Source organism: Haliotis rufescens, unplaced genomic scaffold, assembly GCF_023055435.1.
Source record: "Haliotis rufescens isolate VD_foot unplaced genomic scaffold, xgHalRufe1.0.p SCAF_1, whole genome shotgun sequence".
Lineage (NCBI taxonomy): Eukaryota > Metazoa > Mollusca > Gastropoda > Lepetellida > Haliotidae > Haliotis > Haliotis rufescens.
The window spans coordinates 68,755,597-68,774,446 of record NW_025963779.1 but is presented as its reverse complement, the minus strand read 5'-3'; the positions used below and the strand labels follow the sequence as shown (position 1 = coordinate 68,774,446).

Sequence of the window (18,850 nt, the reverse complement as noted above, 5' to 3'; positions counted from 1 at the left end):
CACTGTAAATATCGCAGAACTAGATAAGTCATTGTGATATACTGCACATATAATTTATTGGTAAGAAGACATACTCCATTAACCTCAAATATCCTCTAAATATAAATTTCTTTAAGGGGCAGTTGGTTCGTTACGCCGAACCGGGTTCTATTCCCGACATGAGTATAGTGTGGAAAGACCATTCCTGAAGTCACCCGAAGTAATACGACAGGGTGTCACAGAGTGTGAAACTCACTCACTCACTCACTCACTCACTCAGTGACATCGTGTCGCTTCAAGCTAAATAAATAGAACATGAGTAAACGAACGAAGGCACGAACGCGGGACAATAATTATGAAAAAAAGTACCATCCACACAAAATAGATTTCCTAGCATATATTTCATTTTCAGTAGTTGGCAAGACATTTGCGAGTTGTTTGAATGAAGCAGCTCTGATTATTTTTTGATATAAATAAACACGAGAAACTGTGTGTTTGGACCAATATCAAATAGCAATGGTACAGGGTGTGCGCGAAAAGGTAAGCGCATCCAGCCCCACCGATGGCACCCTCATTCTTTGTTTGTTTGTGTGTTGTTTAACGCCGCACTTTAGCAATATTCCAACTATATGACGGCAGTCTGTAAATAATCGAGTCTGGACCAGACAATCCAGTGATTGATATCATGAGCATCGTTCCACGCAATTGGGATCGATGACATGCCTCAAGCAAGTCAGCGAGCCTGACCACCCGATCCCGTTATTCGCCTCTTACGACACCCACATGCACATGCACAAAAACATGCAAAGACAAGTCAATTGTTCACCTGAAAAACACGGAAACATATGGTACAAGTCAAAATAGGGATTCGTTTGTGTCACTGATGCGTCAAATTTAGAAATGGCCTCCACATATCTACCATTAAACGTTTTGAAAACTTTCCTAAGTCCTTGAAAGTTGTAACCCTGATCAATCATATTTTGAGCAAGAATGGTATGCCGCTGTTTGAAATCTTCGTAGAAAGAGCACACTCGATTGTACCTCAGTCATGAACGTGTTCAGAATGGATAACCACATGCCCCTCCAGACACTGGTGTGTCTTTGATTGAAACACATTATTAAGTAAACTATTATCAGTATGAAATAATTTTATCGAATTTCATCTGATCTATTGATAAACCAGCGAAGGACGATTACTGCATCGACAGTTCGATGAATCAAAACACCTCGAGCAAATACCCCTCTTGTACTGACAGTGGTCCCTTGGGCACGCCAGAAATTTATGATTTTGGGTTCGAATACCGGATTTTCCCCATTATGTTTCTAGGATTGTCAGCACCACATCCATGTTCGTGGGTTTCGCCAAATAGGTGTACGTCTGAGACCGTCATCACTTCGAGCTTTCCTTCCACTTCAAGATGACACGTTGTGATATAACTGGAATACTGTTCAAAGCGGCGCTAAACCTCACTCACTCACTCACTCACTCACTCACTCACTCACTCACTCACTCACTCAGGGTGCGGGTGAGACGTTGGCGCTCTCTACAGCTTTCATATGTAAAATACCAGCACACTACACTATTGCGTATTATACCAGCATATACACAAATCAAAACGCCAACGCGATAGAGGTTTTCACGTCGGTACATATTCACCTCGATGTTAATTTAAAAAAAGGTGATAACCAAATGTGAACAACATGACATGGAGACCTTGACTCACACTTCACTGCAACCTTACAGGTACGTTCGCACCAAACATTGTCAACTTACAATGAAGACACCAGGTGATCGCGAAACGGTTGGGAATGCCATTATAAAAACTTTCCATAGTAACGTTTCAAACATTTACAAACTTTGACTGACTAATTAAATTTAATTCAATTTGTAGGTATATCCTTTAGCTATTTACTTCGAGAAAAGATATATGAAATAAGAGCAACGACAAGGAAAAAAGCTGAAACTCACCCCGAATATGTTAACAATAAAACATTGAGTGAGTGAGTTTATGCTTACGTCACATCGGCAATACTTCAGCCATATCGTGACGAAACAATAAAAAAAACTGCTGCTATCAGAATGAAACTGCTATATTGACAGCTTGGTGTAATGAATGTTTCCTTTACCAAATAACTGTCTCTATTTGACTGTGGTCGATACTAACCACACTCTTATGGTGGAAAAACCCGTTGATCCTACATACACTTAACATCAACAGCAAGGAGAAACATCACATTTGTTTTGGCTACAGTAAGATCTTAATGTTCTCAAAATATTAGTCTGTTCCATTAACATGCTTATGACCTTCTGAAAAATAGCCATAGTGGTTTACAAGTTGACAAAAATTACCAAACCTGAAGGTAAAAGTCCAATTTGAAAAAAATATATTACTCAAATATTCTTCATATGACAAGAGTTAATCTACCATGCCATGATTAACTTTAGTATAGTCATATATAGGTATCGGGTAGGGCTTTTTTGTTTTGAGTAGTATACCATTGGGGGAGAGGGGGGGGGGGTTGTTGGGGCGATGCAAAGAGATATGCAGTACATATCGCGGATACATGCCCCATTCCTGTTGCCATTTGCCCTGCTCCCATGTACACACGCACCTACTCATGGTGTACTTTGGGTGCAAATGCGCTCAGTATATCATTAAAATCCCTCTCACCTCTTGAATATCCACGGGTCATGTGTTTACTAAATGCCTCTAATAAATCTATCTATTTTTGTCAAATACTTTGATATAAACACGTGTTTTATTATCATAAAATAGCTTCATAGGGTAATATAATTACAGTTGTATATGTAGCATTATCATATAATTGTGGACGGAATCTTAAATGATGACTGTGCAGCTGGGCGTTGTTCAGTGCAAATACGTTTGCCGCACCCGGTAGATACGAACTGTATACTGATGAAAAGGAACTGTTTGTGACAGAAGTGTCTTTGCTCGTCAGAGTTGATTATACGATAAGAAAACTATCAAGAGAAATATACCTTTTTCAAATTAGGTTGTTTTATTAAAAAGTCATGGTCTTATTCAGTGGGAGTGAGTGAGTGAGTATGGTTTTACGCCGCTTTTAGCAATATTCCAGCAACATCACGGCGGGGGACACCAGAAATGAGCTTCACACATTGTACCCATGTCGGGAATCGAACCCGGGTCTTCGGCGTGACGAGCGAACGCTTTAACCACTAGGCTACCCGACCGCCCCTTATTCAGTGAGACGTTTCGGTACAGAGGCTTGATAATAATCTTGCTTGATAAAGGTTAATAAATCTGTACGTTAACGTCACATGTAAAAAACAAAGAAGATGGAATCCGAAGTTCAACTCGGTCGTTATAGATACAGCTACTGCAGTCACGGCTTCTAAAAAACTATTTAAAGATACATAACGTGTTTAGATGAAATGTGTTTGTTTGTCGTTTGGTAACATAATTCCATCTATATCACAGGACCTGTAAATAATCGAATCTCTGCCAAACAAGTGATTGATGTTACGAGCAATGTCCTTTGTCGCCACGGCACCTTGTCTGAGTGAGTGAGTATGGTTTTACGCCGCTTTTAGCAATATTCCAGCAATATCACGGCGGGGGACACCAGAAATCGGCTTCACACATTGTACCCAAATCGGGAATCGAACCCGGGTCTTCGGCGTGACGAGCGAACGCTTTAACCACTAGGCTACCCGACCGCCCCTACCTTGTCTGAACCTATGCTCTTTAGCCGACTCGTACGGTTATCATACCTAGGACTCATTCAAGGGCGTGTATAGATAAAATATGAACAATCCAGCCGTTAAAGCAGATAAAACAGATAGAATACTATTAGGTTATGGGAAGCAAGTTTTCACAATTTGATGCCTGTGCTTTTACTACCACATTTACACATATGTAACTGACATCCATACAACAAACGTCATATTGATTAACGAAATAGTACACTGACATATATGCAGCTTGGAAGTCCAACTGAGTTTGTTTGTTTGTTTGTTGTCGCCTCTCACGACAAGCATAGTCGCCTTTTACGACATGCTGGGTTGCTGAAGACCTATTCTTACCCGGATCTTCACGTGTCAGAATAGATTAAGTAATGCCTAACTGTATTGTGACATTTAAACCAGATTGGGAATCAACATATGTCAGATTGTACATAGTCGTACTGGTTCCAAATTGTATGGGGGATGATTGCACAACAATGAGATATCGCCTGAAATATAAATTAAAAACTGAAGGAATTAACAATGTTATCTAACATTGAACATTAAGTTTAATTATACTTGGCAGGTTAGTTTTGGTAATGAATTATGAAGGGAACATCCTCAATTGGCTTCAGGATTACAAGACGCATAGGCATGGTTTTCGTTCCAACTCTCCTCTGAATACCTATTATACAGCGGGCATCTTGTACACAATTTCGTAACGGTAGTAAGGTTAGATCTGTGTGCGCTTTCAGGGCTAAAAAATGCATAATAATGAATACAAAAATAATAATAATGTTAGACTCCATACATGTTGCATGCTCAAGGGATCAGTGTGCAAAAGTTTATCATTCTCACACACGTTACATGTGAAAGTGGCCACTACTGTTACAGTCTGTACTATATCAGGGAGAACCTCTTCGTATACAGTCTTCTGGCAATTTTTCATACTCGAACATTCGTAAAAAAGGGGGGGGGGGGGGGGGGGGGAAGTTTGGGTTTCCTTTTCTACAGCCGCCATTAATGAAAACTGTTGATATGACATGTCAGTCAACAACATAAACTGCTTTTATAATGAAATTGATGCATTGACAATTGTGTTAACACTGTGCAATGTTACACAATATTTAGTCATTATAATCAACGATTTACATTTTGTTATAATGTGCATGGGGTGTTTAACGTTAAAGTATACATAGACTGTGTCTTTTCACTGGTAGTACACTGTCATTACATTGTCTTTACACTGTCTTTACACTGTCTTTTACTTGTCTTAACACTATCGTAACAATTAAACTTACATTGTGATGAGCTCTGTTCAAAGTTCACTCTGCCGTTACAATGTCTTTACTCTATTGTTACTCTGTCTTTACACTATCGTTACACTGTCTTTACACTATCGTTACACTGTCGTTACTCTGTCTTTACACTATCGTTACTCTGTCTTTACACTATCGTTACACTGTCTTTACACTATCGTTACACTGTCTTTACACTGTCTTTACACTATCGTTACTCTGTCTTTACACTATCGTTATACTATCTTTACACTATCGTTATACTATCTTTACACTATCGTTACACTATCTTTACACTATCGTTACACTGTCTTTACACTGTCTTTACACTATCGTTACTCTGTCTTTACACTATCGTTATACTATCTTTACACTATCGTTACACTGTCTTTATACTGTCTTTACACTATCGTTACTCTGTCTTTACACTATCGTTACTCTGTCTTTACACTATCGTTATACTATCTTTACACTATCGTTACACTGTCTTTGCACTGTCTTTACACTATCGTTACTCTGTCTTTACACTATCGTTATACTATCTTTACACTATCGTTACACTGTCTTTATACTGTCTTTACACTATCGTTACTCTGTCTTTACACTATCATTATACTATCTTTACACTATCGTTACACTATCTTTACACTGTCTTTACACTATCGTTACACTGTCTTTACACTATCTTTACACTATCGTTACTCTGTCTTTATACTATCGTTATACTATCTTTACACTATCGTTACTCTGTCTTTACACTATCGTTACTCTGTCTTTACACTATCGTTATACTATCTTTACACTATCGTTACACCGCCTTTACACTATCGCTACACTGTCTTTACACTATCTTTACACTATCGTTACTCTGTCTTTACACTATCGTTATACTATCTTTACACTATCGTTACTCTGTCTTTACACTATCGTTACTCTGTCTTTACACTATCGTTATACTATCTTTACACTATCGTTACTCTGTCTTTACACTATCGTTACTCTGTCTTTACACTGTCTTTACACTATCGTTACTCTGTCTTTACACTATCGTTACTCTGTCTTTACACTGTCTTTACACTATCGTTACACCGTCTTTACACTATCGTTACACTGTCTTTACACTATCGTTACTCTGTCTTTACACTGTCTTTACACTATCGTTACACTGTCTTTACACTGTCTTTACACTATCGTTACTCTGTCTTTACACTATCGTTACTCTGTCTTTACACTATCGTTACTCTGTCTTAACACTATCGTTACTCTGTCTTTACACTATCGTTACACTGTCGTTACACTATCGTTACTCTGTCTTTACACTATCGTTACACCGTCTTTACACTATCGCTACACTGTCTGTACTCTATCGCTACACTGTCTTTACACTATCTTTACACTATCGTTACTCTGTCTTTATACTATCGTAACACTGTCTTTACACTATCGTAACACTGTCTTTATACTATCGCTACACTGTCTTTACACTATCTTTACACTATCGTTACTCTGTCTTTATACTATCGTTACACTATCTTTACACTATCTTTACACTATCGTTACTCTGTCTTTATACTATCGTTACACTATCTTTACACTATCGTTACACTGTCTTTTTACTATCGTTACTCTGTCTTTACACTATCGCTACACCGTCTTTACACTATCGCTACACTGTCTGTACTCTATCGTTATACTATCTTTACACTATCGTTACTCTGTCTTTACACTATCGCTACACTGTCTGTACTCTATCGTTACACTGTCTGTACTCTATCGTTACACTGTCTTTACACTATCGCTACACTGTCTTTACACTATCGTTACACTGTCTTTACACTATCGTTACACTGTCTTTACACTATCGTTACTGTCTTTACACTATCGCTACACTGTCTTTACACTTACACTACACTGTCTGTACACTATCGCTACATTGTCTTTACACTATCGCTACACTGTCTGTACTCTATCGTTACACTGTCTTTACACTATCGTTACTCTGTCTTTACACTATCGTTACACTGTCTTTACACTATCGTTACTGTCTTTACACTATCGCTACACTGTCTTTACACTATCGTTACACTGTCTTTACACTATCGTTACTGTCTTTACACTATCGCTACACTGTCTTTACACTATCGTTACTGTCTTTACACTATCGCTACACTGTCTGTACTCTATCGTTACACTGTCTGTACTCTATCGTTACTCTGTCTTTACACTATCGCTACACTGTCTGTACTCTATCGCTACACTGTCTGTACTCTATCGCTACACTGTCTGTACTCTATCGCTACACTGTCTGTACTCTATCGTTACACTGTCTGTACTCTATCGTTACTCTGTCTTTACACTATCGCTACACTGTCTGTACTCTATCGTTACTCTGTCTTTACACTATCGCTACACTGTCTGTACTCTATCGCTACACTGTCTGTACTCTATCGCTACACTGTCTGTACTCTATCGTTACTCTGTCTTTACACTATCGCTACACTGTCTGTACTCTATCGTTACACTGTCTGTACTCTATCGCTACACTGTCTTTACACTATCGTTACTGTCTTTACACTATCGCTACACTGTCTTTACACTATCGTTACTGTCTTTACACTATCGCTACACTGTCTGTACTCTATCGTTACACTGTCTGTACTCTATCGCTACACTGTCTGTACTCTATCGTTACTCTGTCTTTACACTATCGCTACACTGTCTGTACTCTATCGTTACACTGTCTGTACTCTATCGTTACACTGTCTTTACACTATCGTTACTGTCTTTACACTATCGCTACACTGTCTGTACTCTATCGCTACACTGTCTGTACTCTATCGTTACACTGTCTGTACTCTATCGCTACACTGTCTTTACACTATCGCTACACTGTCTTTACACTATCGCTACACTGTCTTTACACTATCGCTACACTGTCTTTACACTATCGTTACTGTCTTTACACTATCGCTACACTGTCTGTACTCTATCGTTACACTGTCTGTACTCTATCGTTACACTGTCTGTACTCTATCGTTACACTGTCTGTACTCTATCGTTACTGTCTTTACACTATCGCTACACTGTCTGTACTCTATCGCTACACTGTCTGTACTCTATCGTTACACTGTCTGTACTCTATCGCTACACTGTCTTTACACTATCGTTACTGTCTTTACACTATCGCTACACTGTCTGTACTCTATCGCTACACTGTCTGTACTCTATCGTTACACTGTCTGTACTCTATCGTTACACTGTCTTTACACTTTCGTTACTCTGTCTTTACGCTATCGCTACACTGTCTGTACTCTATCGTTACACTGTCTGTACTCTATCGCTACACTGTCTGTACTCTATCGTTACACTGTCTGTACTCTATCGTTACACTGTCTTTACACTATCGTTACTGTCTTTACACTATCGCTACACTGTCTGTACTCTATCGCTACACTGTCTGTACTCTATCGTTACACTGTCTGTACTCTATCGCTACACTGTCTTTACACTATCGCTACACTGTCTTTACACTATCGCTACACTGTCTTTACACTATCGCTACACTGTCTTTACACTATCGTTACTGTCTTTACACTATCGCTACACTGTCTGTACTCTATCGCTACACTGTCTGTACTCTATCGTTACACTGTCTGTACACTATCGTTACTCTGTCTTTACACTATCGCTACACTGTCTTTACACTATCGCTACACTGTCTTTACACTATCGCTACACTGTCTGTACTCTATAGTTACACTCTCTGTACACTATCGTTACACTGTCTGTACACTATCGCTACACTGTCTGTACTCTATCGTTACACTGTCTTTACACTATCGTTACACTGTCTTTATACTATCGTTACTCTTTCTGTACTCTATCGTTATACTATCTTTACACTATCGTTACTCTGTCTTTATACTATCGTTACTGTCTTTACACTATCGTTACTGTCTTTACACTATCGCTACACTGTCTTTACACTATCGTTACTCTGTCTTTATACTATCGTTACTGTCTTTACACTATCGTTACTGTCTTTACACTATCGCTACACTGTCTTTACACTATCGCTACACTGTCTTTACACTATCGTTACTGTCTTTACACTATCGCTACACTGTCTGTACACTATCGCTACACTGTCTGTACTCTATCGTTACACTGTCTTTACACTATCGTTACACTGTCTTTATACTATCGTTACTCTTTCTGTACTCTATCGTTATACTATCTTTACACTATCGTTACTCTGTCTTTATACTATCGTTACTGTCTTTACACTATCGTTACTGTCTTTACAGTATCGCTACACTGTCTTTACACTATCGTTACTCTGTCTTTATACTATCGTTACTGTCTTTACACTATCGTTACTGTCTTTACACTATCGCTACACTGTCTTTACACTATCGCTACACTGTCTTTACACTATCGTTACTGTCTTTACACTATCGCTACACTGTCTGTACACTATCGCTACACTGTCTGTACTCTATCGTTACACTGTCTTTATACTATCGTTACACTGTCTGTACTCTATCGTTATACTATCTTTACACTATCGTTACACTGTCTTTACACTATCGCTACACTGTCTTTACACTATCGCTACACTGTCTTTACACTATCGTTACACTGTCTTTATACTATCGTTACACTGTCTTTATACTATCGTTACACTGTCTGTACTCTATCGTTACACTGTCTTTACACTATCGTTACACTGTCTTTACACTATCGCTACACTGTCTTTACACTATCGCTACACTGTCTTTACACTATCGTTACTGTCTTTACACTATCGCTACACTGTCTGTACACTATCGCTACACTGTCTGTACTCTATCGTTACACTGTCTTTATACTATCGTTACTCTTTCTGTACTCTATCGTTATACTATCTTTACACTATCGTTACTCTGTCTTTATACTATCGTTACTGTCTTTACACTTTCGTTACTCTGTCTTTACGCTATCGCTACACTGTCTGTACTCTATCGCTACACTGTCTGTACTCTATCGTTACACTGTCTGTACACTATCGTTACACTGTCTGTACACTATCGTTACTCTTTCTGTACTCTATCGTTACACTGTCTGTACACTATCGTTACACTGTCTGTACACTATCGTTACTCTTTCTGTACTCTATCGTTACACTGTCTTTACACTATCGCTACACTGTCTGTACACTATCGTTACTCTTTCTGTACTCTATCGTTACACTGTCTGTACACTATCGTTACTCTTTCTGTACTCTATCGTTACACTGTCTTTACACTATCGCTACACTGTCTGTACACTATCGTTACTCTGTCTTTATACTATCGTTACTGTCTTTACACTATCGTTACTGTCTTTACACTATCGCTACACTGTCTTTACACTATCGCTACACTGTCTGTACTCTATCGTTACACTGTCTTTACACTATCGCTACACTGTCTTTACACTATCGCTACACTGTCTGTACACTATCGCTACACTGTCTGTACTCTATAGTTACACTCTCTGTACACTATCGTTACACTGTCTGTACACTATCGCTACACTGTCTGTACACTATCGCTACACTGTCTTTACACTATCGCTACACTGTCTGTACACTATCGCTACAGTGTCTTTACACTATCGCTACACTGTCTTTACACTATCGCTACACTGTCTTTACACTATCGTTACACTGTCTTTACACTATCGCTACACTGTCTTTACACTATCGCTACACTGTCTGTACACTATCGCTACACTCTCTGTACTCTATAGTTACACTCTCTGTACACTATCGTTACACTGTCTGTACACTATCGCTACACTGTCTGTACACTATCGCTACACTGTCTTTACACTATCGCTACACTGTCTGTACACTATCGCTACAGTGTCTTTACACTATCGCTACACTGTCTGTACTCTATAGTTACACTCTCTGTACACTATCGTTACACTGTCTGTACACTATCGCTACACTGTCTTTACACTATCGCTACACTGTCTGTACACTATCGCTACAGTGTCTTTACACTATCGCTACACTGTCTGTACTCTATCGCTACACTGTCTGTACTCTATCGTTACACTGCCTTTACAAAACCTTTACACTTACACTACATCGTCTCATGATGATAACGTATTCCTGAGACACTGAACTTCCATTATTGAATTTTGTTCTTAAACCAGTAAACTTACCTTGTGATGAGTAAGTCTGTTCAAGTCCCCACATCCAAGTAAACACAACATGCATGTATAAATGTCAATGAACAAGGTTTTTTTACAGTGTGGTTTGATTGCTACCAGGATATGTCAAAACAAACAAGGGTAGCAGTCTTCTTGTACTGCTCCGCCTATTAGTAAGCAATATAGACGAAGGAAATATATTCTCATTAACAAGACACTCTGTGTTTATATGATCAAGGTTAGATATCCTTGAGCTGAGTTAACGGATATTGAACGACGGTATGCACTTATACACAGTGGTCTTCATCGACTACAGTTACCTCGTGGGCACATGTTAGTAGATTTTACTAACCCGTTAGTATTTGTTTACTAATGAGACTAATAGGTCGCCTGTCGTAGATTAGTAACATGTACTAATCATTAAGTAGAGCTTTCTATCCATATTTCAAAGAAGTATTGGTTTAAGCAGCGAATTACACTTATTTGAAAAGTGTTTACTGATCTTCTTCTCATAATGAACAAACTGCAATAGTAAATTTACTAGGTGTGTAGTTTGTGTTACTAAAGGCACGTTCTAGGTCATTCTACATTCCCTGTTGACGGTTTCTGGATAAAAAAACAAACAAGTAAACAAAAAATGACCTTCACAGTAACATATAATAATTTTCAGTGGCATTTTAAGTATATTTACACAATTCTACAATTGACAGGTAACTCAAGTAAACAAATAGTGTTTTACACTGTCAGGCAAACTTAACTAAGCTTCCTTCCTCATCAAGAACATGCTATAAATTTTGTCAGTCATGAAAAGATAACATTAACAACGTTACAAAGCCAATATACATGTATACCTATAGTGACACTTTGACTCATAAGCATCTCCTTATTAGCGAACGCGACACGGATCCAAGCGAAAGTGAACAATGTCATGCTGTCTTGGCGACGAAACTGAAATATGAATCCCTTCTGTCCACTGTAGCTATCGCTACCAGGCAGGATAGTAAATTCGTTGTTTGCTAATTTACTGACCGCTGTTACTAAGTTAGTAGAATTCATGAGGCTTTTTTTCTCAGTGTGTCCACTGTAAATCTTCAAACATTTTCAAATTTCTCCATTATACTAACCAAACCCTTATGCGGGAGAACCTGTGGATGATAATATCAATCCCTCATTCCAGTGAGTGAGTATGGTTTTACGCCGCTTTTAGCAATATTCTAGAAATGGGCCTCACACATTGTACCCATGTCGGGAATCGAACCCGGGTCTTCGGCGTTACGTGCGGACGCTTTAACCACTAGGCTACCCGATCGCCCCATCTCACATTCCAATCTGATGTTGTACGGGTAGCGAGCACTAAGATCTGATTCTGATGAGATTGATCCAAGTATAACATCTACATCCAGGCCAAACATCGCATATATATTGGCTACACCTCAGTGGGGGGCACGGGTGGCCCAGTCATCTAAGGCGCCGCGATTCGCTGTGCAGAGGTGCGTCCCTTGGGCACGCCAGAAACCTATGATTGTTGGTTCGAATCCCGATTCGCCCCGATTATGTTTCTAGGTTTGTCAGCACCATACCCGTGCTCGTGGGTTTCACCGAAGTGGTAAACGTCTGAGACCTGCATCACTTCGGGCTTTCCTCCCACATTAAGCTGACACGCGGCGATATAACTGGAATACTGTTAAAAGCGGCGCTAAACCAAACTCACTCACTCACCCACTCACTCGTAATCAAATAAGTCCATTTCATATACATTTGATTCACCCGATGAAGGAGTCAGCATATACTCCGAAACGTTGTGAAACCCACGAGCACGTGAATAGTGCTGACTAAACTAGAAACATTCGAACCCCAAATCATAAATTTCTGGCATGACCAAGGAACGCAACTCTACAGTGAATTGTTGCGCTTTAGACGACTGGGACACCCTTGGCCCCGTAATGTATAGAGATGCAGTGAACATCGCACATAGATGCTCCAGGTGGTGCAGGTGTCCCTGATGATGGTGACATTTGCGCTGCTACCAAGTACATACGCCCACTGTTGATGTTGAAAACGACGTAGATATTGAATTGGGTACACATGCACTTAGTGTATCATTAGTAGCGTACAGCAGCCGGCTCCGTGCATCTGCATTTCACGTATCACAGGTTGACTTAATTCCTCTAATGTATGCCCCTATTTTTATGACATTATATTTGGCCAAGGTCTTCAGTGCAAAATACGTTTGCAACACTCTGAAGGGCTCGTCAAACAGTTCAAAGCGTAACAAACAAAAAAACAATTGTGAAAGTGTTTTTAATTTTTTTTTTCAACATAATCTACTTGCTTTTCAGTACACTTCTCATATTGATAGTGAAGCTTTTCAATTCCAATCAGGAAGGGGTTTTCGGAAGCCACCTCAGAAAACCCATTCACTGCAGCTTTGAGGTCAGTGTTGTCGTCATAGCGCTTTCCACAAAGGTGGTCTTTCAGTTCAGGAAACAGGTGGAACTCACTTGTAAAATCACTTGGTGCCAGGTCTTGCGAGTATGGAGGTTGAGGATGCTCTTCGAACTCACGTTGTCGCACAACAGCCATTGCAAGTCGAGAGATGTGAGAAGAGGCATTGTCATAAAATTGTAGAACTCCAGCAGTCAGCATTCCTCGCCGCCTTTCGTTGATTGAATCTCTCAGGCGAGGAAGCAAATCAGCATAGTAGGCACCGGTAATCGTTTTTCATCAACAAGTATCACACCCTTTGCATCCCAGAATACAGTTGCCCTAATTTTCTTCACTTATCTTTAAGACTTGCAATTCTGTTGAGCCGGAGACGTGGAATGGCGCCATTCCATAGATTGACGTTTTGACTCAGGTTTATAGTGGGAGACCCAGGTGCCATCACTCTGGCATGTCAGTTCATTTTTCTTAAGATTAGAATTTACAAACTTTGGCACCCAACGAGCAGATATCTTATCCATATGTACAATGTTCATGAATAATAGTTTCAATGGATCAATGGCTTAGACATGTGTCTTTCGCAAGTTCAGCAATGGTAATACATCTATCTGACAGTATAAGGTTTTCTATCTTCTTGATTGAATCTTCGTTGATGGAACTTGAGGGACGTCCAGACCTATGGTCATCATCAAGGCTTGTTCTCCCTGCCTCAAACATAGCTGCCCAACGTTTAACAGTGGAATAGCTTGGGCACTTATCCCAATACACTTCGAGGATGCGATCATGAATTTCTTGGGAAGTACTTTTCTCAAAAACCAAAACTTGATGACTGCTCGGAACACGATCTTTTCCATTTCCGCGTCCATTTGGACCCCTATCACGTTCAACTGGTTGTCACTTATATACAAAAGGCCTCAACAGACCAAATACACTTGCAATGAACTACTCAAACAACGTACTACATTGAATAGTTCACTTTGTTTAGACCCATAGTTGAAAGCTAGTCAGGCTTAGAAGTTTTTGACCAGCCGTTGTGCAAATGATGAAAGGGAACTGTTTGTAACAGAGAACTGTATGTGATCGTCAAAGTTGATTATACGATAAGTAAAACATAAAGAGAAATTAACCTGTCAACATTTCGTTGTTTTATTAAACATTCATATATAGTTTATTGGATTGCTGACTTACATTAGCAGAGGGGCAAATCAAACTTTACCTCTGGGTTGATTTTCAATTAAAAGGTTCGCGATATTATATCCAAAACATGAACTGCATTAGCGCTTAGTCAGCACGAAAAACGTTTTATATGTTTCGAAATGTATCAGAATATCAGCTTCCCGCCGCGTGACTTTTACATTAAAAAACCCCCACCCTAACCTTTTCATCTATATATATTTTAGTTTCTTATAGTCGTTTTATATCATGTATTATATGATCCGATACAAAATGTATCTGAAAAGGTAACATCGATAATTTTCTTGATCATTTTATACCATAGTTCTTTAATTCTGCCTAAATACAAATTTTCAGACTAAAATTTGAAGTTAACTTTGGCTTTTCTTGTCAAATAATCTGACATGATGACATTTGGTACGTCACTCTTGAAAATACCAACTTTGTCAGGCCTCATGATGACAATAACGTGCTATGTGACCAAATGAGTATATGGACCTCCATATTAATCTCGTAATCGTCATATATGGCAGAAATTTGATTAGATACTCTACATCACGTTTCTATACTTGTTATACGAATTTACAGTTTTAAACTTACAAGACACGATAAAAATTCGTCGTTGCTAATAAATGCAATTGATGCAGCGTAAAACAACATTCACTCAACCACACCCACTTTAATAAAACAACATTCACTCAACCACACCCTCTTGAACAAATCGGAACATATACAATTATATGTCCAGGTGTGAGTGAATTAAGTTAAATGCCGGATTTACCAGGACATGATTCTTACTCTTATCACGGCATGCTGGAGACAAGTCTAAGTTTATATAGGTTTACTTCTTTGGTAACTCACGAGCACGTACTACTGCAAAAAAAACAAACAAAACAAACCATTTCCATATTCATAAGAAATATCAGCTCAAAACAGAGTCGATTGTACAATTCCAACTATATTATGAGCATGTGTTAATGAATATCTATCAGATAGTGATGATATCAGGTGTTCGTGGAAAGGTGAGCGTATCCTGCCCCACAGGTGGCACCCGTCACAAACACACGAAATAACAAATCACGGAAACATATGGTGCAAGTCAAAATAGGGAATTGCGTGGAACATGTTTTTTGTCGCTGATGCGTCAAATTTGGAAATGACCTCCACACGTTTCCCATAGATCTTTTTGAAAGCTTTACTGTGGCCTTGAATGTTGTGACCTTGATCAAACAGCTTCTAAGCAAGAGTCATATGACGTTCTTGGAAATTTTAATAGAAGGTTGGTTGGTTGGTTTGTTGTTTAACGCCGCACTCAGCAATATTCCAGCTATATGACGGCGGTCTGTAAATAATCGAGTCTGGACCAGACAATCCAGTGCTTGACATCCTGCGCATCGATCCACGCAATTGGGATCGATGACATGCATCAACCAAGTCAGCGAGCCTGACCACCCGATCCCGTTAGTCGCCTTTTACGACAAGCATAATGGCCTTTTACGTAATAGAAGGTTAGAGCATGCTCGATTGTACCTGTAAAGTTTTGAAATGTAAGTACCAAAAGCTGGAGGTACAGGAGTATTCTCGACATAAAGGGAAAGTTGACTATTGAAAAATTGAAGTCATCCCTCCTGTCATATTTCATAATCAGGGGAAATCTGGGATTCGAACTCACAGTGAAGTGATTCTGGTTCGTCCAAGGCATGTACCGCTCGCATCCCTGAGTGTCGTGAATGACGTGTGATTTGGGTACATTGGTCCTTCTGTATCCAGGCGCCAGAGTGTATCAGTATACCGCTTTATGTGAATGGCATAGTGGTACCAGAAATGGCATTACAGCACGAGGACTCGTTCAACCAGTTCATGTTAATTTCACCATTGGCGCCAAAATGGGCGTGATATTCGAAAGAATGTGTTTGAATTCAAATACTAACAATTTCTCAGACAGCATTTGCAAAAATATAAATATAACTATATCAACATTAATTTGTTTTTACGGGTGAAAATAAAACGAATGTATTTGTATTGTTTACGGTGCTTGAGTCTGCTTATAATATACTGTGTAATGGTGATTGAGTAGGACAAACAATACCCCATGTTCCCTACACTGTTGCAAACTGCCGGACAAGAGACAGTAAAGAAAGGAAACAGACGCCGGAACACTGCACACCTGCGTCCAATATCATCAACGATACCCGTATCAAATCCATCACCATCGAATAGCCATTTCTTTGTTAAGGAAGACAATTTATGGGTGTCAATTTCTTTGAAAAACACAACGTTTCGGAGTATATGCTTACTCCTTCATCAGGTGAGACACCTGATGAAGGACTAAGCATTTACTACGAAACGTTGTATTCCTCATAATAAAGAAGTTGACATCCATAAATTCTCTTCCTTATGTGTATCACTTCTAAATGCCTTTCAAAGACTCATTTCTTTGTTTATTGTTTATTTTTAGCCACCTTTAAACATGTACTGTATTTTGCTCGCCAGCGTTTGTTATTATACACCATGATCACAGCCATTTAATCCAGTTTAAATAAATTTCATGATAAAACAAAATGTAGTCTGGTTTAAAAGACTATAGAAGTCTATAGGTGCTTGATACTGAGTACTCTGGATTTCTTCCTGGTACATAGATATGACAGGTCTCGATATTTATATGGCATATGATCATTGAACGAGTAGATGTCATATCTCCGCTGCGGGTCGACAGTGACCACCAAGGTAACATAACCCAATGTATATTTGAAATAAGAAAGCCCTGTCACTTGTCTACTGGAAGGAGAGACCTTTGTAAATAGCACGGGATGTCGCTATAGGTATATCCGTGTATAATGTTTTGTTTGTGTAAAACAAATCCATTTTACGAAGACGATGAATCTGTGCTCTTGTATGAGATGAGATTATTTCAATATATGGACGCCCATACCAACGGATAAAACTCCCATTTTCTAAATAAACAGTTTACACTTTAATATGGCATTTTCAAAAAGTATAACACGATTTCCAACACATAAAACCAGATTTGTTTATGATTGTATCACAAACGTGAGCATTAAAGTTTTAATGTACGTAGACTGGTCGTATGTAACAAGCGACACACACGGATGCCCCAATATGACATGCCTGGTGATACCTTTGATCGTGGCATACTATGCACAACGAGCGACATGGTCACGTCTCTGCCCGTAACACACACTTAAGACAGCTTAAATACAAATGAATAATCACTCTAGTTATGCTTATACCTTTGTTTCTACTAATGGTATACTGGTTCTGAGGACCTACAATGTATGTATGAGGACATCAGTTGTTGTTTATCGTTCAAAGAGGTGTTTCTCGTCGCTGCGGAAAGAGTAGGATAGAAGTAATTGTTTGTATATTTATATTATACCCACATTTGTTTCCAAGATGCATCTATTGACGTCAGTTTTAATATAAACATAACTACCTGGTGTATGACAACATATGTACTAGTATATGGTTACATTTATAATAAATAATATATATACATTATTGCTTCTTTATGTCTCACATATTCGTCGTAACGCAATATTAGTATCAGGCTATTTGTTAATTTTTTTAAAGTAAAACATGTCACGAAACAAGATGACAAACATGAAGAACATAAATCAAATTAAGTAATAACTTACCTGTTTTGTTTCCTCTCTGTTCACTGAGTGTTCACTTTTTTCAATCGAAGCGAAAGTCCAAGCGCATTGTGATATCGACACAGCTCATACTTCGGCTCAAAGACCAGTGACGTGTATACAGCTGTCACTCAAACTGCAATAGGTATCCCAGCGCATGAGGTTGAAGTAGAGGACGACGAAGACTTTATACTTCTACCAACTGTCACAGCGGTGAGGGGCCACGGGTCCCAAGTATATATCGAGTTACTCATTTGATCAGTTGAGCCTTAAAGATAATGGCCCATTTCAGCTAAAGTGAAATATGTCTGACATGTAAGACACACCTTGTGTGCCTTCTTTATATGACAACATTTACTTGGATATGTTTTTATTTAATACATCGATGGGTGGTCTGATAGGTTAATATTCAGCTT

At 39.0% G+C, this 18,850-nt stretch overlaps 1 protein-coding gene across 1 annotated transcript in view; it reads right to left on the bottom strand.

Annotated features, from left to right (window-relative positions):
• LOC124134078 overlaps positions 1-18,541 on the bottom strand; it is a 72,506-nt gene extending 53,965 nt beyond the window's left edge. The window contains exon 1 of the mRNA XM_048400064.1: positions 18,438-18,541. The gene's annotated coding sequence lies outside the window, so the exon portion shown is untranslated. The remainder of the gene's footprint in view (positions 1-18,437) is intronic.
• Positions 18,542-18,850: the final 309 nt, after the last annotated feature.